This window comes from Terrapene carolina, unplaced genomic scaffold (assembly GCF_002925995.2).
Source record: "Terrapene carolina triunguis isolate 2854851 unplaced genomic scaffold, T_m_triunguis-2.0 Scaffold21, whole genome shotgun sequence".
Taxonomy (NCBI): domain Eukaryota; kingdom Metazoa; phylum Chordata; order Testudines; family Emydidae; genus Terrapene; species Terrapene triunguis.
This window is the reverse complement of record NW_020664372.1, coordinates 19,080,369-19,103,297: the sequence shown is the minus strand read 5'-3', so window position 1 is coordinate 19,103,297 and position 22,929 is coordinate 19,080,369. Positions and strand designations below refer to the sequence as shown.

General features: G+C 41.3%; 1 protein-coding gene across 1 annotated transcript in view; it reads right to left on the bottom strand.

The window, feature by feature from the left end:
• Positions 1–22,929, bottom strand: part of GPC6 (glypican 6) — a 1,072,445-nt gene that overhangs the window by 560,910 nt on the left and 488,606 nt on the right. The gene's annotated exons all lie outside the window — the stretch shown is intronic.

The following is a 22,929-nucleotide window of genomic DNA, read 5'->3' as shown; positions in this document are numbered from 1 at the left end:
CCTTCCAACCCTGATATTCTATGATTCTAAGATGCTGAAGGTGGACAGAAAGAAGATCAGTATCCGCTTGGAAGATACACTCAACAGGAACATTTGGAAATAAAGAAAAAGAGCCGCTAACCCTGACTGATGGGACAAAGAGAAGAAGAAGATGATCGATGATCGTCTCAATACTCAGAATACAGAACAAAAGCAAATTCAACACCGAGGGATGTGCTGGCCACTGCTTCCCGCCGCCCCCATTGGCCTGGAGCAGCGAACCGCAACCAGTGGGAGCCGCAATCGGTCAAACCTACAGATACGGCAGGTAAACAAACCGGTCCGGCCTGCCAGGGTGCTTACCCTAGCGGGCCGTGTGCCAAAGGTTGCTGATCCCTGGGCCAGATAATACTTAGCTCTGCCATGAGTACAGGGGACTGGACTAGATGACCTCTCGAGGTCCGTTCTAGTCCTATGATTCTAAATTACAGTAACCATCATAAGGCACAAATTGTCATTACTGGAATGGCCAGAAGCTTTGCTTTAACACTGATTTTTTTATGCTTTCATGGCCTCCAAGGAATTCATTCCTTTGAAAAAGAGCTTGACACTTACAGAAGAGGTGAGACAAATAGTCATACTGATGTATGAAAAGCATAAATGAATGCTTAGAAAGATTTATGGATGTACATATCTCCAGAGCCTCCAAATAGTTATTCATTATACATTTGCTCAGCTCTGTTTGAACATAAATTAAACATTTTCCTTTTATTTATTATTTTTATAGTGCTGACACTGTACTTTAGTGCGTACTGCTGTTTCAAGCAGCAGTAGGTCAATTCACTAAGGAACTTTTAGTGAGCAGCAGCAGCAGGGTCCATGTGGATCCTTAGTACATGGTACGCTGAGCGCTGTAGATATACATCCCAGCTTTCCATGCACTAACTCATTGTTTACACAAGCTCTTACATTTTAAAAAATATCCCTTTTTAAAAAATTGAGAAATGGTTAACACTTGAAGCTGAAATTTTTGCTGCAAAGGGGGAAATTTGGCCTTAAGTCAAACATGGTGGTAGTTAGGTTATTTGTCTCTGATTCAGGAAAGCATATAAACATATTATTAAGTCAATCCCTATTAGGGAAAGCACTTAAGTACATGCTTTAAATTTAAACATCGGCTTAAGTCCCAACCTCTTCAATGGGACTTTTGCATGTGTTTAAATGCCTTAGAGAACGGGAACACACTTCTGCAGATGCTTAAATGCTTTGCTGAATAGGGATACTTTTCTGAATCAGGACCTTTAAGACTACTCTGTAAATCAACTATCCAGTTATCTGCCTAATTTAAACCTTTAACCTTTTTAAAATCTGTCCTCTTCACAAAGTTATTTGGAATAGTTGATAACCTAATAAGCTTAAATGTCACACTCTGTGAGTTAAGCTATATGCAAAGGATGAATCTGTTTATTACTTTTCTATCTATGCCATTAATCCCCAATTACTCAAAGTTTTTGTGGTTTCATGGAGAGAAACATTTATATCTCTGGAAAATAATGATTTTTGTCCTTTCAAGTACACTCACCACATTCAGGAGGTTGTAAAACTATATTAAAGAACTGAGGCTTAAGAAGGAACAATTTTCCTGGATTACATTTTCATTATAAAATGTTCAGAAACTCTTTTACCTTAAGCCTAGCAGCATATGGTTGCATGCATTTGAATACATTTTCACACAAAAATACTTCATCCACAGCTATTAGAATTTTAACTGCACAAGATCAGCATGATGGAATATAACTTTCAACAACTTTTCCTGGAGTTATCCTATTTTACTAAAATAAAATAATAATAATAATAATAATTAAGTACTAGGAATAGTATTCCAAGAAGGAAAGAGCAAAAGTTATGCTTTATAATGAATGATAATGAATACAAATCTAATATGCTATTGTATTTCTTTGTCTCGGATCCTGGAGTGATTGCCAATCTTAGGTATTTGTATCATCTTCAATGATCTGAAATTCAAAAAAAAAAAAAAAAAGACTCATAAAAAAGTGGAAACTAGAATAAACTATGAAGAATGAATATAAACAAATAACACAAGTATGTAGAAACAAAATTTGAAAGGCCAAGGCACAAAACAAGATTAAACTAGCTAGATCAGGGATCGGCAACCTTTGGCATGCGGTAAGCACCCTGGCGGGCTGGGCTGGTTTGTTTACATGTCCAGGCCAATGGGGACTGGAGCAGCGAACCACGGCCAGTGGAAGCCGCGATCGGCCGAACCTGCGGACGCGACAGGTAAATAAACCGGCCCGGCCTGCCAGGGGACTTAGCCTGGTGGGCCGTGGCCCAAAGGTTGCCGATCCCCGAGCTAGACACATAAAGGGTTACAAGAAAACAATCTACAGATACATTAAAGCAAGAGGAAGACCAAGGACAGGGTAGGCCCCTTGCTGAATGGGCTGGAGGGTGGGGAGCGGGAGGGTAGAAACAATAACAGAAAATGTGGAAATGGCAGAAGTGCTAAATTACCTTTTTGTTTCAATTTTCTCAAAAAAAAAAAAAAAGGTTTTTAGCGATTTGACATCTGACTTAATGAATATCAGTGAAAATGAGTTAGGATCAGAGGCTGAAATATGGAAAGAACAAGTTAAAATTACTTAAACAAGTTAAATGTCTTCAAGTCACCAGGATCTGATGAAATACATCCTAGAATAATCAATGAGCTGACTGAGGAGATATCTGAGCCATTAAAGATTATCTTCAAAAAGTCATGAAAGATAGGAAAGATTCCAGAACAAATCCGTTGCACATATACAAAATGGAAAATTGCTGCCAAGAAAGGAGTACTGCAGAAAGGAATCTGGGGGTCATAGTGGATCACAAGCTAAATATGAGTTAACAGTGTAACACTGTTGCAAAAGAAAAAGAAAAAAAAGAAGCAATCGTCATTATGGGATGGATTAGCAGGAGTGCTGTAAGCAAGACACGAAAAGTAATTCTTCTGCACTACTCCGTGCTGGTTAGGCCTCAACTGGAGTCTTGTGTACAGTCCTGGGTGCCACATTTCAGGAAAGATGTGGACAAATTGGAGAAAGTCCAAGAAGAGCAACAAAAATGATTAAAGATCTAGAAAACATGACCTATGAGGGAAGATTGAAAAAATTAGTTTGGAGAAGAGAAGACTGAGAGGGGACATGATAACAGTTTTCAAGCACATAAAAGGTTGTTACAAGGAGGAGGGATAAAAATTTTACTTCTTAGCATCTGAGGATAGGACAAGAAGCAATGGGCTTAAATTGCAGCAAGGGCGGTCTATATTGGACATTAGGAAAAACCTCCTAACTGTCAGGATGGTTAAGCACTGCAATAAATTGCTTCCAGAGGCTGTGGAATCTCAGTCATTGGATATTTTTAAGAGCAGGTTAGACAGACATCTGTAAGGGATGGTCCAGATAATACTTTGTCCTGCCATGAGTGCAGGAGACTGGACTAGACGACCTCTGGAGGTCCCTTCCTGTCTATGATTATGCCAGACTCAAATGCCAAGTGATGGTGGTTTAATTGTTGTTGATTGATGATTCCGTTAGTATCATTATAAAAAATAGTTAATGAATCAAGTCCAGAGCATGGAAAATGTAATAGAAATTATTTTGGTTTAATAGACCCAAGATCATTACCATGCTGACAAGCTAAGAATTCTGAAGTGAAACTAATAATAAATGCGTTCATACAGGCACAATCTTTCTGACAGGTAAACCCTCCATCCAATTCTGAGAAGAACATCCTATACACAACATCTGCTTTGTCTCATTCCCATAAACCCAGTGCCATTTATCAGGGTGGGGTGAGCGGGGCAGCTACCCAGGGCACAAAGCCACAGGGGCAGAAAAATGGGGCGTAAAAGTGACAAAAATAAAACCAGTAGGGGGCACAAATATGCTTGCTTGCAACAGGCACTAAAATGCCTAGTTACAGCACTGCCACTTGCATCCCACAGGGCTGGCATGCAGGGCCGGATCCAGACTCCAGCCGACCAAGCACATGCTTGGGGCAGCACCTTGTAAGGGGTGGCCAATCTTCGGGTGGTGGGGCGGCACTCGGGTTTTTTGTTTTTTTTTTGTTCTGCAGGGCGGCGCTTGAGGGTTTTTGTTTGTTTGTTTCAATGGGGCAGGGCGGCGCTGGGGGGGGGGGGGGGTTTTGGGGGGGGAGGGGGGCGTGGGGGGGGGTTGTTTCGGGGGGGCAGGGCGGCGCGCGGGGGGGGTTGTTTCGGCGGAGCGACGCTGCTTTTTTTTTGTGTGTGCTTGGGGTGGCAAAAAAGTTAGAGACGGCCCTGCTGGCATGGAGGCATTTGTATGTAGTCTGAGTTGAGGGGAGTGGGCCTCTTTGGCTAGGTCTATAGTAGAAAATGATTGCTCATATAAACCTTCTTAGTGTAGACACAGCTTATACTGGCAAAGAAGTACTTTTGTTGGTATAGTTTATACCAATTCAGCAAGTGAAATAAACTATACTGGCAAAAGCACACTGGTGGACTGGCCTCGTGAATGATGCAATAATGATGGTGATAAAATTATTGTAACTTTTTCAAATATTAGCTTGTTACAAACTTGTCTGCACCTTTACTGAACATTATGAGTTAGCAGCAAGTATCTTATTGCTAGGATGCTTGAAAATATAACAATATCTGTGAAGGTTTTTGTTTGTTATGTTATAAAATATTCAGGATGGTTAAAGAAATTGTCAGAGGTTTCTGGTTTCTGTCTCCAAAGACAAGCTACATGTCAGGAAAATAGTTTTATGGCTAAGGAGGACTATCTTTGTTAGCCATAAAACCATCTTTATTACCTCTAAGAGTGCCTTATCTAGACCAGGACATCTCACTTTGTATTAGATACCCATTTGGTACAAATGCAATGATTAGCTCAAGAAAACAAACTAAGTAAAACATTCATGCTTTAGGAAAAGACTTGAATGTGAAAAGTAATGCAGGATTGTGTTATCAGAGCAATTAATCTAGATGTAAAGTGGGCTTTTTCCTCCTCCACAGAAAAAGTAAACCTACACAAAGAATTCTATAAATATCTTTGTTAAAATACATTTTATAGTTTCTCTGAAACCTTTATTCAGAAAAAGTTTCTAGGAAATGTTTCTCACAGTTTTTAGAAAGGTTGACATTTTAAAAGCAGCCTAGGGACTTTAGACATAGCTTCTATTAAAATTGATGGAAGATGTGTGACTAAATCCCCAAGAGTCCTTTGAAAATCTCAACCCGTACCCAGGGATGGATTAACCATTGGGCTAATAAGGCTATAGCCTTAGGTCCTCCTATTTTTAGGTCCTACTGGTCAGGCAGGGGGCGTGGCCGTGGCCAGGGCCAGGTGGTGTTGGGGGGGAGCGAGGGAGCTTGCTCACCTAGCCCTGCTGGAGTGCTCCTGCCATCAGGAAAGGCAAAGCAGCCCCCTGTGGCTTGGAAGTTGCTCAGCTGGCAGCCAGCCAGAAGCCTGCTGTGTCTCCCCTCGCTGCAAGAACACACTGCTAGGTATCTGGTTAACACTGGTAACCGGACACTAAAAATCTGGTTACCACGGGAACCCGTGGGTGTAGTTTGAGCAGGCATTGTTCCCTGCAGGGCCGGCTCCAGGCACCAGCCGAGCAAGCGGCATTCCGCCCAATCCTAGGGCAGCACAGCCGCTTTTTTTTTTTGTTCCACTCCGGCTGCCCTCTAGGGGGCAGCGGTGTGGAGGACGGGAGCGCCCTGCAGGGCAGCCCACGTCCTTCCCTCCCAGCCGACCGGAGTGGTGCAGAGCCCTCCTGGCAGGGGGCACAGCGGGAGGGGCCGCGTGGTAGCGCCCCGCTGAAGCCCTGGCCGCTCCCCTTCTCTCTCTCCCCCCCCCCTTTTTTATTTTTTTGCTGCTTGGGGCAGCCAGAAAGCCAGAGCCAGCCCTGCTTCCCCCCTCCCAACTCCCCCCACCTGCAATTTCTCCAGAAGCTCTGCTTAGCTTGTCAGGGAGGGAAGAGGCTCTCTCTGTCCCTCTCCTCCCCTGAGGCTGGCAGGCAGCTCCAGGATCATAGAATATCAGGGTTGGGAGGGACCTCAGAAGGTCATCTAGTCCAACCCCCTGCTCAAAGCAGGACCAATCCCCAGACAATTTTTTACCCCAGTTCCCTAAATGGCCCCCTCAGGGATTGAACTCACAACCCTAGGTTTAGCAGGCCAATGCTCAAACCACTGAGCTATAGGTCCTAATGCCTATCAGCATCATCTTCTATGCGTGCTGTGTCCTGTTTCTGGACAACTGGTGAGTGCCTGTGGGGTGGCGGGGGGAAGAGGCAGTACCAGAGCAGTAGGGTGGGAAGCTTGCACAGAACCTGCACACACTATCCAGCTTCAGCAAGCCCTAGCAGCTCTGTTCACGGTGCTTGTCTCTGCAGCCCTCTAGGAAGCGGTCCCCTCCCTCGGGCTTCTTACAGAAGACTGACTTGCTCTGACCTGCAGCTTCCTTTTATATGGGCCGGCTGGGCCCTAATTGGCTGGAGCCACTGCCCTAATTGGCTGTTTCCTGCAGCCCTCCAGGCTGGGTTTTAACCCTATCAGGGCCAGTGCAGGGCAGATGCCCAGTCACAGCGCCAAATGCACACACACTAAGTGACTAAGAGACAGTCCCTGTCCTAAAGAGATTACATTCTAAATAGTAAAACTTGCTGTTTTGTTGCTACATCGTTATCAGCTACTGCAATGCGGGTAATTGCTGGAGGACTTGTTTATTTTGCAAAATGCATTTTTAAGAGTTTGTCAAGGATGCCCAGAACTTGGGATGGATGCCTGCTTTATTTAGTGTAGTTTAAATTTGAATATATAAATAAATAAGCAATCAATCAAAAGCTTTTTCTTTGTGAATACCTCCTTACAATCACAGCTTGATTTATGAAAAGGGCTACAAAAAGAATGTCATTTAAGTATCATGGGGACTGTTTTCATAATTACAATATATTCCAGGTGAAGGATTACCATCCATTTTTATAATGACATCATAGTTTCAGTCTTATTCTCCATCCCATCCACTATGCATCCTAACATTTTGTTTTCACTCTTGACCACTGCTGCATATTGAGCAGATATTCTTTTTGAGTTGCTCACAGGGATGCCCATCTCCTTTTTCATCCCCTGAGGTTGTACATTTGATACAGTTAATGTAGAACCCAATAGCGCATGTTCAAACTGTTTCTTCCAATGTGAATTTCCTTACATTTGTCAGTGAATTTCACCTCCCACCATGTTCCCATTCACTGGGGCATAGGGTGACCAGATGTCCCGATTTTATAGGGACAGTCCCAATTTTTGGGTCTTTTTCTTATATAGGTTCCTATTATCCCCCACCCCCATCCCGATTTTTCACATTTGCTGTCTGGTCACCCTACTTGGGCAGGTCCCTTTGAAGTTCTGCACAGTCTTTGTTCCTGATAACCTGAATAATTTTGTGTTATCTTCAAATTTTTGCACCTCACCGTTCACCCCCTTTTCCATATTATTAAAACATATATCAAATACCACTGATCCGAGTATGGAACCTTGTGGCACACTACTGTTAACCTTTTGCCACGATGAAAATTGACCATTTATCCCTCCTGTTTGCTTTCTGACTCCTAATTCTTTTCTGATCCATGACAGTACTGTGGTTCACCCATTATTACTTAGTTTTCTTAATAGCCTCTTATGAGGAATTTTATCAAAGACTTTTTGAAAGTAAAAATAGATTATGTCAACAAATTCACTTTTATCTAGCACTTTACTAACATGTTCAAAGAATTCTAATAGATGAAGGTTTGCATAAACTGTGCTGGTCAGATATTATCATGATCATTTAAAAGTGTTGTAATTTTATTTTTAATTATCATTTCAACTAATTATCTGGTACTGAAATAATGTTTACTAATCTGTAATTCATAGGATCATCTCTGCTATTCCCCTATCTTTTGGTATAGACACTTATTTTAATGAGAGATGGCTCCTTCACAAATGTAATTAATGCCATCAGCAACATTACTTAAACAAATGAAAAATATAAAAATAAAGAATTACAGCTTTTCTGTTCACTTAATTATTCTACACTCCATATTTGAATTTCCCTATAAAAATACCCATTATTAACAAAGGCCTGGTCTACACTAACACCCCAATTCGATCTAAGGTACGCAACTTCAGCTACGTGAATAACGTAGCTGAAGTCGACATACCTTAGTTCGAATTTACCGCGGTTCAGACGCGGTCCACACGCGGCAGGCAGGCTCCCCCGTCGACTCCGCGGTACTCCTCTCGCTGAGGTGGAGTACCGCAGTCGACGGCGAGCACTTCCTGGTTCGAATTATCGCGTCCAGACCAGACGCGATAAATCGAACCCGGAAGTTCGATTGCCAGCCGTCGAACTACCGCGGTAGTGTAGACATACCCTAACATTCAAACCAATGCTGCTGGCTCTCTCAGTAATCCAAAAGAAAAGTGATAATGTCTCTATAAAGGAAGAGCTACTATCATAATTGCAAATGGCTGAAAATCCCACAGGGTTGGATTTTACCTTGAAGTGACTTTCAGTACAAAGGTATACAAGATATACTTGAGATTGGCTGAAAGAGTAGTCTAGTTTCTCTATCACATTAAGCAGATGTGTGAGTGCCAAGAAAATTTAAACATCTTAAAAGCATTTATTTGACATTATGTAAGGGCTGAAGTCATGGCCATCTAAATCACGAGAAGCTACAAGTTTATTAGACATCTTTAACCAATTTTCTTGTCACAAACAATGTTTCAGATAGGCTGAAATACAAGTGAAGTGAACAAATCGCAAGTGACCACAAACTAAACAAACAAGATGTAAATTGAAAGCCCCTCAAGTAAGTTTAGAAGATAGACAATGTTATTTTAAATATCTCCATTTCTCTACACGACAAACTTGGGAGCGAACAGAGAAGGAGAAAACAAAATGTAAAAGATTTAAAACCCATGGGCCGCAGGTTGCCCATCACTGGTCTAGAAAGAACAAGTGCAGAACAAGGTGGTGTGTGTTGTGCCTCTCTGCCTTAAAGAGCAGCCCGCTTTGTCTATCTGTGTTTTTTAGATGACCTGTTTAGGAAACAGAGGAGCCAAGACCCATACCCTTTGCTCTTCTTCCTCCTCCTGGATCTTTTCTCATTACTAAGACATTTTTTAAAAAATTCGTAAAACCAACACCTAGCACACCAAGTAGGCACTTATTGGTAGCCAGCACAAATCCCAGAGCACTGATGTAGTGGATTCTCTGTAGATGCACAAGTTCTGTACTGGCTTCAGTTTTGGAATGATATCAATGTATACCTCCATTCAGAGTTCAAACAGGGTAAAGGCATCCCACAGATTTTACTGATGGAAAATTGAGGACATTGCATATAATAATTTTCACTAGCTTCCTCTGTCTGACATATGGGTTACACTGCCTTTTCTTGATCCATAAAATACTGCACAACAAAATCTCTGGATTATCCATAAAAAGAAGCACCCACTAAAAAATAACATACCAAAAATTAAAACTATACAGTGCCATAAGATTTGTTAGCTACAGCAGTATTTCAGTCACTGCTAATGCTTTATTTCTGATAAAAGCTATTTGCTTTGTCTTCCATATTCATCTAAGTCCATGATGATCAAAATAGCGGTACCAAAACTTGCCTCACAGAAATGATGGACTATAACCATGAGGTAACTAAGAAGTGTGTGGATATTGAGGACTGTGTTGGAATTGCAAGCTATCACTTTAAGAGTGGGGTTTTTCCTGGTCCTGCTTGCAATCTACGGGGCTCTGTAGAAAAGCAGGTGATCAGAATCAGTCTAGAACAGTGGTGGGCAACCTGCGGCCCATCAGGGTAATCTGATTGCGGGCCGTGATACATTTTGCTGACATTGACCATCCACAGTCACGGCCCCCCACAGCTCCCAGTGGCCACGGTTCACCGTTCCCAGCCAATGGGAGCTCTGGGAAGTGGCGGAACGCAGGGATGTACTGCCTGTGGACAGTTAATGTTGGCAAAATGTTTCCCAGCCCGCAATTAGATTACCCTGATAGGCCGCATGCAGCCCGTGGGCGGCAGTTTGCCCATCACTGGTCTAGAAAGAACAAGTGCAGAACAAGGTGGTGTGTGTTGTGCCTCTCTGCCTTAAGGAGCAGCCTGCTTTGTCTATCTGTGTTTTTTGGTTACTCTGTATTATCGTACTGGATTCAAAGAATAAAAGCAGTGTTATGTTGCAACCTTCCAGAAGGAGTATTATATTTTGTTTTTTAATCTAACTTTTCTGTTTGTATGTTATGAACATAACAAAAGGGGACAAGTGATCCATTTTAAAAGCATCCCGAACAGATCAAAGTCAAAACTAGAACCAAAGCAAATCAAATAAGAGATATGTACACAAAACCCAAGTAATTTCCAGCATATTTTCATATATTAAAGCATGGTCTGCAGTCAAACCTACAGATATAGCCCATTAAACATTCAGCTGAGAGACATAATGTAAGCTTTCTTTACTGGATATTCCTACCACAGATAACACAATAGTGCATGATCCAAATAGTTCTTTATAGAAAAGTAACAAATATAGATCTAGAACAGAAGTTTTCAGGTACATGAGGTTCTGTCAAGCCATCAAAAGCACAAGTTTCTGTAGGCATGTAACTGAAAATTTATTCCATTAAAATTATTGATGAAAGAAGAGACTCAAACAAATCAATACAATTAAGTGGGTACAAAATGTGAATATTAAAAGGAGCAATCAAAGGCAATCAAATAAGAAAATGTATACAGAATACATAAAAGTACAGCTGAAATCAATGAAACTTACAAAGAGTATCAATAGAGAGGGGCATTAAAATGCTCTACAGCAAAGGGTGAGAACATCATAATATTCTTTGGCTATAATAAGCTAAATATCTAACTAGACTTTCTCAAATATGAGAAAAATATTGCACTGTTTCTATTAAGCAGACATATGGAGAGCCTTGTTTCCATTCTGATCACATGGCTCAGAACTGATTGACTTCACTGGAAGCTTCTGAGAAGAAATGCCAAAAAAGCAATGATAAATAAAATTCTACTCAAGGAGGAAGGTTCATTGATTTAAAATACTTCCTTGCCCTTAAAAAACTACCAAAAAAAACCCTTGGTACAATATTCTCCACTAAAGCTGGCTGAAGTTCTTTGACCAAATTCTTTCTGTCAAAAAATACAGATTTGAGTCAACCAAAATATTTCACGAATTTGCAACAATTTTGCCACATCGTTTCAGGGAAATAACAAAAATTCAGAAAAAATTGACAGGTATAATTTTGACATTTTCAAAATTAAAACAGTTATTTTTGAATGACTTTTCATTTCAAAATTTACTCAAATTTTATTAAAAGACATTTTTAAAAGTTCAAAAACAAAACAAAACATTTCATTTGACACAAAACTGCCCCCCCAATTTTTCAGAACTGCTAGCAAATCGAAAAAATCAGTTATTTGCACAGCTCTATATGTTACTTAAGTTTAAATTAATGTAATGAGAAGTTAGCCGTAGAAATTCTAGGAATTTCTGCATGTACATTTGGCAAATGTAAATAATCTTAGTAGTAGTTGTTACTATTTGATCCATCAACTGTATTTTTGATGTCATTCTTTAGCGCAAATTAAATACTTACATATTCCACCTATAGTGTCACAGAGCTTAAGGCTAGTAAGGACTACCAGTTCATCTAATCTTATCTCCTGTATATCCTACGCCACCAACACCACCTAGCCTCCTAAACCCAGCAACTGAAATTAGACCAAAGTTTTACAACTCTCAGGAGACTAAATTATTGTGTGCCAAAAGCAGAGAATAGGAGGGACCAAGGTGCATCAATGCCTGAGGCCCCTGCAACAGCATGGAATTGATTAAGTGGGACACACTCAGATGATCCCTGCAAACAACCCATACCCCACTCCATGGAGGAAGGCAAAATATAAGGTTACTGCCAGTCTGACCTGGGGGAAAATTCCTTCCTAACTCCACATATGGAAACCAGTTAGAACCTGAACATGTGAGCAAGAACCAGCCACCCAAGCACATGACAGAGTGAATTCTCAATTCCACCACAGATCACCAGCCCACCCCATCCAGTGTCTTATTTCCAGCTGTGGGCATCTTTGATGCTTCAGAGGAAGGAGACAAAACAAAACAAGAACACAACACACTATAATACAAGGGGTGAAGCTCAACACAGTATTGGAGTAGCTGAACAAATTTGGATGATCACAATGATACTTCTGGTCTTAGAATCTACGCATTTCCCTTTTAGTTCCATTTCACAAAAGTGGATACTTACCATAAAGTACCATGAAAATCCTGTAATTAAAATCAGCAATGACACTATCTTTTATATATTAACAATTCCCAACACTATTTTTAAAATTAAACCTAACAGAAAACAGGAGCTGAATTCAGAGAAGACACAAATTATACATAATTTGCACACAAGTTGGCTGGTATAAACTAGCATAAATTAGAGTAAGTGAGGAGGAAGGGGGTAGAATTTTGCTCCAGATAAAGTTGAGCAAATGCTATAATTTTCCATTAACCTATTTTCCCCTGATCCAAATTTGTTATCCAAAATTTGGCCATGTAAGACAGCAGGTGTGTAATGTGCATGCTTGTGAATGTGTGTAAATATCAATGATTTTTACTGAACAAAATATCATTTCTAGAAATACATTCCAGTTAGTTACCTGGTATATAACCATAGTGTTAAAGTGGTCTTTTTTTGTTATATTTATTGAAATACAACATTTAAAAATTAGGTTGTTCACAGATTACTTTTTTATTTCAGAGTTTGTAAGAGATCCGAGTAGCCAGGTAAACAAAATTATGTATTGGAATTCCGAAGTTTGTTCCTCCTGCTGAGCTGACAGTTGCTGGAACAGATTCAGGAGGACATCATGGTTTTTCCTGCTACCCAACATGTATGGGTCACCCTGAGTAACTACCAAGAAGGTTTTAAATTAAAGGGAAAGTTAAAACCTTCTCGCCAGTTCCTCAGGGTGTCCCAGCTCTGATGAGCAGCAGGATAAATCAGGAGGTCCTCCTGAATCTGTTCCAACAGCTGTCAGTTCAGAAGAAAAACTTTCACATTCCAGTAACAAACAGTTACCACTGATGGAAAACACTTCCTTTCCTCCATCCCACCCCAACTTAGTTTGAGTAACAAAATGCAGGGATAGTTATGGAGAGTCAACAGAATGAGTATGACCCCTATGAGTTGATGATTGCTAACAACTGCTGTATGTTGGCAGGCAGACGAGTCTCATGGAGGGCCCAAACCCTGCCGTTGTTACTCAAAACGCCTATTGAGAGGAGTTTTGCTTGAGTAAACACAGCAAGATTTGCCTCTAGATGCATTCCCTAATTTTGATGATTTCTCCCCACACCACATGACTTAGAAAGGTCTTTTTTTTAATAAAATAATAATTTTCCACTTTCATAACCTGCAATGTATTTTTTAATACACAGAACATTCTAGAAGCCTCTTTCCTTTCCCAAATGCATTCTTTTAAAGTCAAAATTAACATGTAGACCTCTGTATAAAAACCTAAAGGGTGTGCAGTCTTTCTTTTCTGTGTTCATCCAACATGAAGCAGTCAAAAGCCATTTAGTGACTGACATTGACGTAACTTTGCCACAAGCAACTAAAGCAATTACGAGGCCTGGTTTGGGCACAGCTGAAACACCTTGATAAGAAGGCAGTGAAAAATGACACATCACACAAACTGAGCAGTTTCATCAGTGCAACACTAAATCAGCATGTATGTCTCCAGCACTCCTCATTCTGTCGATAAAAGAATAATCAAACAGAGAGGAGGACTGTTATCCCTGATTTTTGATGACAGGTTGGAATAGAACAAAAATAAAACATGTCTGTACGCTGTCATTCGATTGCACTTTAACCAAGTTGGTTTCAGTGTAATGTTCTATAAACCACTTCATATTTTAGTCTAGCATGCCTGTGGTTAATATGCTCATAAGAAGGTAATCTGTCTGATTTCTCCTTCACTCTCTAAAAAAGTCAGTATTGACTAGAGCCATTGAAAACTGCAGCAGGATGTCACAGGAAGCAATGGGAATTTGGAGGAGTTTGCTGACACGCACTGGTACATATTCCTGGTTTTGGGAAAAGCTGAACTCACCATGGGACTTCTAGTCCACTGGCTCTGGGTACAACCCCAAGTCTAAACAGGTCCCCAGTTTACTTAGGGTATGTCTACACTACATCCATAGCTATCCTGTGTCAACTGATTCGGGCTCTCAGGGTCAGGCTGCAGGGGTATAAAATTGCAGTGTAGACTTCTCGGCTCAGGCTGGGTCACAGAGCCTAGGCTCCAGCCTGACACCAGATGTCTAGCTGAAATTTTATACTCTCATAGCCTGAGACCCACAGCTGAAATGGGCCAGCCACAGATGTTTTATTGCAGGGTAGCTATACCCCAAGAGATAGTTAAAGTCTTCTTTAATTTAGACTGGGTAGAATGGTCCCTTAGGCACTGCTCCACTAGCCAGTGATTGCTACAGCACAGTGCATTCCACCCATATCCTAGAAATTCCCTTATTCCCTTTGTTCTGATCTGGACTGTAATGTTCCTGGTATGCACACACAGAAATTAGATAAACACATAAAATACTCTTGCTAGAAGGTTCGAAAATAACACTTCTTCATTTCTTAGAATTCAGAACAATAACACATAGACCCCAAAACAGAGAGAGGCAAAGCAGGCTGTTCCTTAAAACAGAATGGCAGAAAAGATTTGGACAGGGGTCTCCCACCTCTCAAGAATGCTCTAACTACTGAACGATGGATAAGGTTAAGATTTTGTCACTGTTATTTTTAGTAAAAGTCACGGACAGGTCACAGGCAATAAACAAAAATTCACTGAAGCCCGTGACCTGTCCCTGACTTTTATTAAAAATAATTGTGTCAAAATGGGGCTGATGGGGGGATGAAATCCCAAGCTCTGATGTGGGATGGGAGTGGGGGCCAGCTCCTGCCGCCCACACTGGCTGAGAACTCTGGGACTGAAGCAGAAAATGTCACAGAGGTCTCTGGAAGTCACAGAATCCATGACATCCGTAACATAATCTTACACTTAATGATGGAATATTTTATATGAGGCTTCCTCTTGTTAAAGCCATTCCATTATGGACAAATAATGAAACTTATTGGAGCAGGGGGACTGAACCCTGGGTCTCCCACCTCTCAGGTAGGTTCCCTAACCACCAGGCTACAGAGTCATTCTCATTCTCTCCCCCCATTAAATGACTCCCCTGAGAGAGTCAGAGAGGGTCTCTTTAGCACAGTAAGGAATTGAATCTGGTCTCCCACATCTCAGATGAGTGCTCTGGTCACTGGACTAAAAGTTAAGGTGGGTGCTATTACCACCACCTTCACCATCTGTGGTGTGTGGAATTAGGTGCCTGCCTAACTCATTCTCATGAGAAATACCTGATATACCTGAGCTGCCTTACCCCAGGGTTCTTGCTGTGAATTGCTAGCAGAGATAGCCTGGAATGAGGCACATAACTCTGGGAGAGGGGCAGGGCTTAGGACGCACCCCTCTCGTCAGCATCTCATATTGGCTAGCTTCAGCGGTTCTCTGATTAATATGCTGTGAATTCTGGTCTAAGGCACCTGTCTCTCCCCATTAATTATATAGGGAGCCTGAGCACCTAACTCGGCTTTTGTGAATCGCAGTGTTGTTCCTGTGATTTTCTAGGTGCCTAAATGTTAGGCTACGTCTACACTACGGGGGGAGGGATTGATTTCAGATACGCAAATTCAGCTACGGGAATAGCATAGCTGAATTCGACGTATCTGATCCGACTTACCCCGCTGTGAGGATGGCGGCAAATAGACTGCCGCAGCTCCCCCGTCGACGGCGCTTACTCCTACCTGGGCTGGTGGAGTACACGTGTCGATTCGGGGATCGATTATCGTGTCCCGACGAGACGCAATAAATCGATCCCCGAGAGATTGATTTCTACCCGCCGATCCGGGCGGGTAGTGAAGACAAGCCCTTAGTCTCAGTGTCACAATACTTAAATCCCTTTAAGAATGAGGAGTACTTGTGGCACCTTAGAGACTAACAAATTAATTTGAGCATAAGCTTTCGTGGGCTAAAACCCACTTCATCGGATGCATGCAGTGGAAAATACAGTAGGAAGATATATATACACAGAGGACATGAAAAAAATGGGTGTGGCCATACTAACTATAACAAGAGTAATCAATTAAGGTGGACAATTATCAGCAGGAGAAAAAAACTTTTGTAGTGATAATCAGGATGGCCCATTTCCAACAGCTGACAAGAAGGTGTGAGTAACAGTAGGGGGGAAAATTATCATGGGGAAATAGGTTTTACTTTGTATAATGACCCATCCATTCCCAGTCTTTATTCAAGCCTAATTTAATGGTGTCCAATTTGCAAATTAATTCCAATTCTGCAGTTTCTCATTGGAGTCTGTTTTTGAAGTTTTTTTGTTGGAGTATTGTGATTTTGAGGTCTGTAATTGAGTGACCAGGGAGGTTGAAGTGTTCTCCGACTGGTTTTTGAATGTTATAATTCTTGGCGTCTGATTTGTGTCCATTTATTCTTTTGCGTAGAGAGTATCCGGTTTGGCCAATGTACAGGGCAGAGGGGCACTGCTGGCACATGATGACATATATCACATTGGTACAGCCTCTGATATTGTGGCTGATGTGACTAGGTCCTATGATGGTGTCCCCTGAATAGATATGGGGACAGAGTTGGCAATGGGCTTTGTTGCAAGGATAGGTTCCTGGGTTAGTGTTTTTGTTGTGTGGTTGCTGGTGAGTATTTGTTTCAGGTTGGGGGGCTTTGTGAATCAAGCCCCCTGTAACTACAAAGTAGTATTAGTTGTGTGCTATTCCCATTACAGACACATGAAGCTGTAATGTAACCAAACCAACACATTTCATTTTTTAAAAGCCAACTGCGTTGAGTCAATCAATAGTTATATGACTTTGGTTAGTTTCCTTTTCCTTTACAACTCCTATCCTAACCGTCTTTTGGATGACTACACTGAATTTGTGTCCCTGAATAATTTTGCATTCCTCCATTTCTTTAACTTTCACCTCACTCTCACAAACCCTGCATTTGGACAAAATGTCATCCAGACTCCATCAACCCCACTATGTGTGTCAGCCAGCGGGGACTGCTGGGAATCAATGAAGTGTTCCCTTCACACGAAGGCTGAGCCCCTGTGTTTACAGCTTTCTATCCTCCTGCCAGCCCAGGGACAGGCTCATTATCAGGAATAAGAAACTCAGTTTTGTGCATTTCCATTACTCTGCTACAATGGCATATTAGCTACATAAATAATACAAACCATTATTAGAATAACATGAGAGGGGAGCATTTTCAAAGCAGTGAACTGAGGTCAGTAAAAGCAGTGCAGCACACCACTTTTAAAATTCATCCTCATGGCCTACAAAGACAGAAACCCACTAGAGCAAGGAAATTCAGTTAAGAACATGCTAAGTAACCCTATTATACACGTAGGTACTACTACTGTGGATAATCCTATAACTTGGTGCCTCAGATCATCATGTTGTTTTTACCATGGGAGTTGCAGTACTTCTGAACAATGGGTTGAGTTAAGGAATTTAGGTGAATTTCTATGCTTATGTGGGTTTAAAGTGGGGGCGGATTTAGGGGTAGGCGACCTAGGCGACCGCCTGGGGTTCTGGGCTTGGGGGCGGTTGGGCTTGGGGTGTTGAATCCAACATGAGGCGCAAAGCCTGGCAAACCAGATCACTGACTTCAAATTTCTGGTCTCAATTGTGGTTTGGCATGATATCCTGTTCCAAATAAATGTTGTAAACAAGGCATTACAAACACAGTTGGTGGATATCATGACCGCTACTACTTTGATGAGAAGCTGACTTGATTTTGTTGTGGCCTACAGAGACAACGGATTTGAAGATGCCATCAGTGCTGCCAAAGCAATAGTGGAAAACTTAGACGTTAAGCCTGTCTTCACTGGAAGAAGAGGCAGTTTGGTTACGAGGGCAGAGATGAGGTGATGGGAAGCCCTTTTGTTTGCTCATTAACACTGCTTGATTGTCCATCAAAGAAAGGTTTGGACAAATGAAGCACCACAAAAAGACCTGGGGGGTTTTGTATGACCTTAGTAAGCTGCCAATCTTGAACAATTGTATTGACCTTCATCAGATGGTGACACGTGGGGAATGTTTGGATGTCAAGGATAAAGATCTCTATGTCGAATTGGACAACATCTGGCACATTTTGCAACACAGGAAGCATTCTCTACTCCAAGTTCTCCAATTCATTCATGATGCAGAGCCGAAGGACACTTTTCCTAATGTGTGGATAGCTTTGAGGATTCTACTCATGCTACGGACACAGTTGCGAGTGGTGAGCACAGCTTTTCGAAACTCAGGCTCATTAAAACATATTTTCAATCAATGATGGCCGATGATAGACTCACATTGCTTGCTATTTTATTGCTTGAAAATGCCATTGGCTAGTCTTTTGATCTTTCTGACATTGTGTTTCAGTTCGGGAGGACAAAGGCGAGAAAAGCGACCTTTTGAACTAAAGGACTAAGGTTAACATTCTAAGGCTGTCACCTCCTGTAACACTATTTAATACTGGCCCAACCAATGTGCACAGTTCAATTTCTTGATGTTAGTATATTTCAGTTATTCTTAAAATTAAAAAGTTTCTATAAGCTTAGAGAAAATGGATTTTTTTATTTGCTTATATATGGCACAAATAAATACAGATTTACAGATCCTAGCATGCAAATTTATCATCTTATATGACAGGGATAAATCATGCATGCAAATTGTGCATCAAAGTTGTGAAATGGGCTACAAATGCAATAAAAATAAGGTATTCAAAAGTTTAACAAATGGAGGGGGGGCACCATTTGGTCTAGGGCCACCCCTGTTTCAAGTAGACCATAAATACAATTTTCAGTCTTCTTTTTCTTTTTATAAGGCTAATATATGTCAAACTCTTCACAGAGCAATACAGAAAATACAACAAAACTATTCTTATGCTGCTGCAGCTTTCTGCATAACAGGATTTTGTATTATTCTTACTAGGTAAAGTTCCTTTGAAATCAAGCTTGCCAGTCTGCTGTTCATCGCAATGGGAATGTGTGTAATGAAAACAGTGTTGTCATAGCAGTGTAGGTCCCAGGTGGGTGAGACAATATCTTTTATTGGACCAACTTCTGTTGGTGAGAGAGAAAAACTTTCGAGCCTACAAGGAGCTCTTTTTCAGGGCTGCCATAGGTACTCAGAGTGTCCGACACCTGAAGAAGAGCTCTGTGTAAGCTTAAAAGCTTGTCTCTCTCACCAACAGAAAATATTACCTCACCCACCTTGTCTCTAACCCCCCCCCCCAGCATTTATAGTAAATATATCACAAACTACTTCCCTACCTACCTACAGAACAATGTAATATTGTATGACCAAAAACGGTTAAAAGAGGCTTAAGATTGCAAAGGCAAGCACTCAAAAGTTAAGGAACACCATAATTAAGGTTGCCCATTTAAAATGCAAAATATGCATGGATCTATACAAGAACAGCAAAAGCCATCGCCCTGATACTAAAACTATCCTATGACTCCCCCGCCCCAACCAAATTCTGTTTCAAAACCCCAGAAGAGTTAGAGCGCTTCAGAGTAACGGGAAAAAGAAAAATATCATTGACAAAGATGCCTGTTTCCCCCCAAAGCTTTGTTCTGGGAAATGGCTGAATCATTTTTTGCTTGGAGGTGGGCGGGGGGGGAAGGGGGGGAGAGGGAAGGAGGAAATCAGCCTTAGGCAGAAAGCAAGCATGGGAAACATCAGACCAAATGATTGAAATCTGGCAGTTATGAGATACTGAAAATGGGGACTTGTAATAAAAAGCATTAGGCAATCCTAATTATAGGTATCACTGCAAGCTCTGCCTATAATAAAACCAAGCAGCAACCACAGTATTCTTAGTTGATTTATACATAACCTCTTTATATTTATCTCTTTGTACATAAGCAGATATTGATCCTTGCTAAAGATTCATTGACCTGAGAGGTTTCACCTTGGTCACTACTTACCAAGAATATTAAATCTTGAGATTGACCAAGAATAAGTGTCAAAGACAGATCATTATATTTATTATATTATTGGTTACAAGGGAAGTTATGTTCTTACCATGCTGCACTGATCTATAGCATATGACTACTACTAAAGATGTTATTTAAAAAAAGTTTTAAAAATGTTTTTCTGGGAGACTGTCTGACATCAAAGATTAACGTAATTTTAGTTATGATCCACTCCACATGCTTCCATCAATATCAAAACTGATCCCTTTTATGCAGGAGCTATCTGTAACACTCTGCAATAAGTATCAGAGGGGTAGCCGTATTAGTATGGATCTGTAAAAAGCAACAAAGAGTCCTGTGGCACCTTATAGACTAACAGATGTATTGGAGCATAAGCTTTCGTGGGTGAATACCCACTTCATCAGACGCATAAATATATATTGTTTTGTTCCACTGAGACTCAGACTCATTGAAAAGACAACTGCTTGATATTTCCTTGTTAATGTTTTCATTAATATGTTAATCTTTATTTGGCATTCCTGTCTGTTCTTTATCTAATTACGAATCTTAACGGAGAGTACTAATATAAGATATTGAAACATTTAAATTTTAAATTCAAAATTGATGTACATATTGTATTGTACATCTGGTATTTATATACCAGCACCTTTCACCTCAAAGGATCCGAAAGCACTTTAGTAACTATGGCTGAGACAGCAAATTACGAGTAGGCCATGGGGAGGGAAAGCAACGGAAGCTTTATGCTCTGGGGGCAGTGCAGCCTCCAGGATAAAGTAGAGCAGTTAGAGGCTGCTCTAATTTACAGTAGCCTCTGGAGGGTGCCTATGCAATGCTGCTATGCAGTCTGGAGCAGTCCAGAATACCCTGTAGTCCTTCACACTCTGCTCCTTGCATGCTCCCTGCAGTAGCCCAGTTCAGTTTTGCTACAGAGACAAGGTGTCTATGCTCTTGAACAACACTTAAATATTATGTTAATGGATGCTTTAGGAATATCTAAGGCTGTGATTCTGCAAGGAGGTGTAGGCAGACAGATACCTCCATGTGTGTGGAGTTTCTTGCAAGACTGGTTCCTTAGATAGACTAGTTAGATAAATAATATGGGGACTCTGGTGTCTAGTTGCTAGTGTCACAATAAAGTCTCGAGAGTTGGTAATACTGCTTATGCCACCCCCTCGCCCCACCAAGCACAGCTAGGCCAGACCCTAAAATTGGGCCAAAGTAAGCAAGGACTGTCCAGTGATTAGAGCCCAGGGAAGACAGCGCTGCCAACTCTTGTGGACTGCAGGAGGAGCTATATAGGCACAGTATATAAGTTCCTCTCCTCATAAGAGAGAGAAAGTTTTCATAAGTTTTCAGTGAACAAGGCTATTCAAAATCTAAAGTTAACAGAAATATTTCTATGAATTAAAAACTCCAATGGGTATAAGGATTTTGTATTGACTTACTGAACTCCTGTATGTTTGATTTAATACAGAAAAGTTTATAAAGTTAAATTATGGCAAAATACCTTATGATGCAGTTCCACAGAGGAACTGAAAGGGGTAAGGAGCAATTTTGGGCCTACATGACCCCACGCAGTCCCACATTCAGAGCATGTTCCAGCTAGAAATGGAGCTTAAAAGGGAGCCAGAGAGCCCAGGAGGGGCCTGAAAGGGCATGGAGAGAGGCCAAGTCCGAGAGCTACTGAAGAAGGGTGCTGCAGCAGCCTGTCCTGGCAAGAAAGAGCTTCCCTGCTGAGCCCAGAGGGACTGAAAGTTCAGTTACAAAGTAGTAAAGAAAAGAAGTGTATCAAACTAAGACTTTGACAGGAGAATGGGTGGTAGGAAGCAGCCCAGGGAGGCAGCCTTAAGGTACGTGTGGGTACCAGACATTGTTACCTGGGTCAGAGCCTGGTAGAGTGGGAGGGCCTGGCTCACCCGCCAATCACTCATTATGAAGAGCGCAGAAACCCTCACTTCCAGACTTCTCCAAGTGGAAGCCCAGGGAGGAAAAGACTTTGAAAACTCAGTGGCTGGGAATTGACACTCACATGGGTCAATAGATGGACTAAAGGTCACAGGACTCAATAGCTTGCTTGGGACTCTGTTACCCCAGAGAGGGATAAAGCTAATTGGTGACCTGACCAGAGGATTGAGTCAACACCCACCAAAAGAGAGAATGCCACGGGCTGTGACTAGCCTGTGAAAGCTGTTGGAGGTGGGCCAACACACAACACTTTGACCTGTACATTCAGTTTTTCAATCAGCTGGGCTGAATTACATGTATTTTAGAAATGTAGGTAACATTCTACCAATGGAATTATTCTGATAATTACATTGTCTATTGTATTTATATGGCCCTCATTACTATACAATCTGAGCATCAGATATGTTGCACACATACAAAATGGGAAATGAGTTACTAGCAAGGATTACTGCAGAAAGATCTGAGGGTCATAGTGGATCACAAGCTAAATATGAATAAATAGTGTAACACTAGTACAAAAAAAAAAAAAAAAGCAAACATCATTCTGGGATGTATTAGAAGGAATGTTGTAAGCAAGGCACAAGAAGAAATTCTTCCACTCTACTCCGTGCTTATTAGGCCTCAACTGGAGTATTGTGTCCAGTTCTGGGCACCACATTTCAGGAAAGATATGACAAATGCAGTAAAGTCCAGAGAAGAGCAACAAAAATGATTAAAGGTCTAGAAAACATAACCTATGAAGGAAGATTGAAAAAAATGGGTTTAGTCTGGAGAAGAGAAGACTGAGAGGG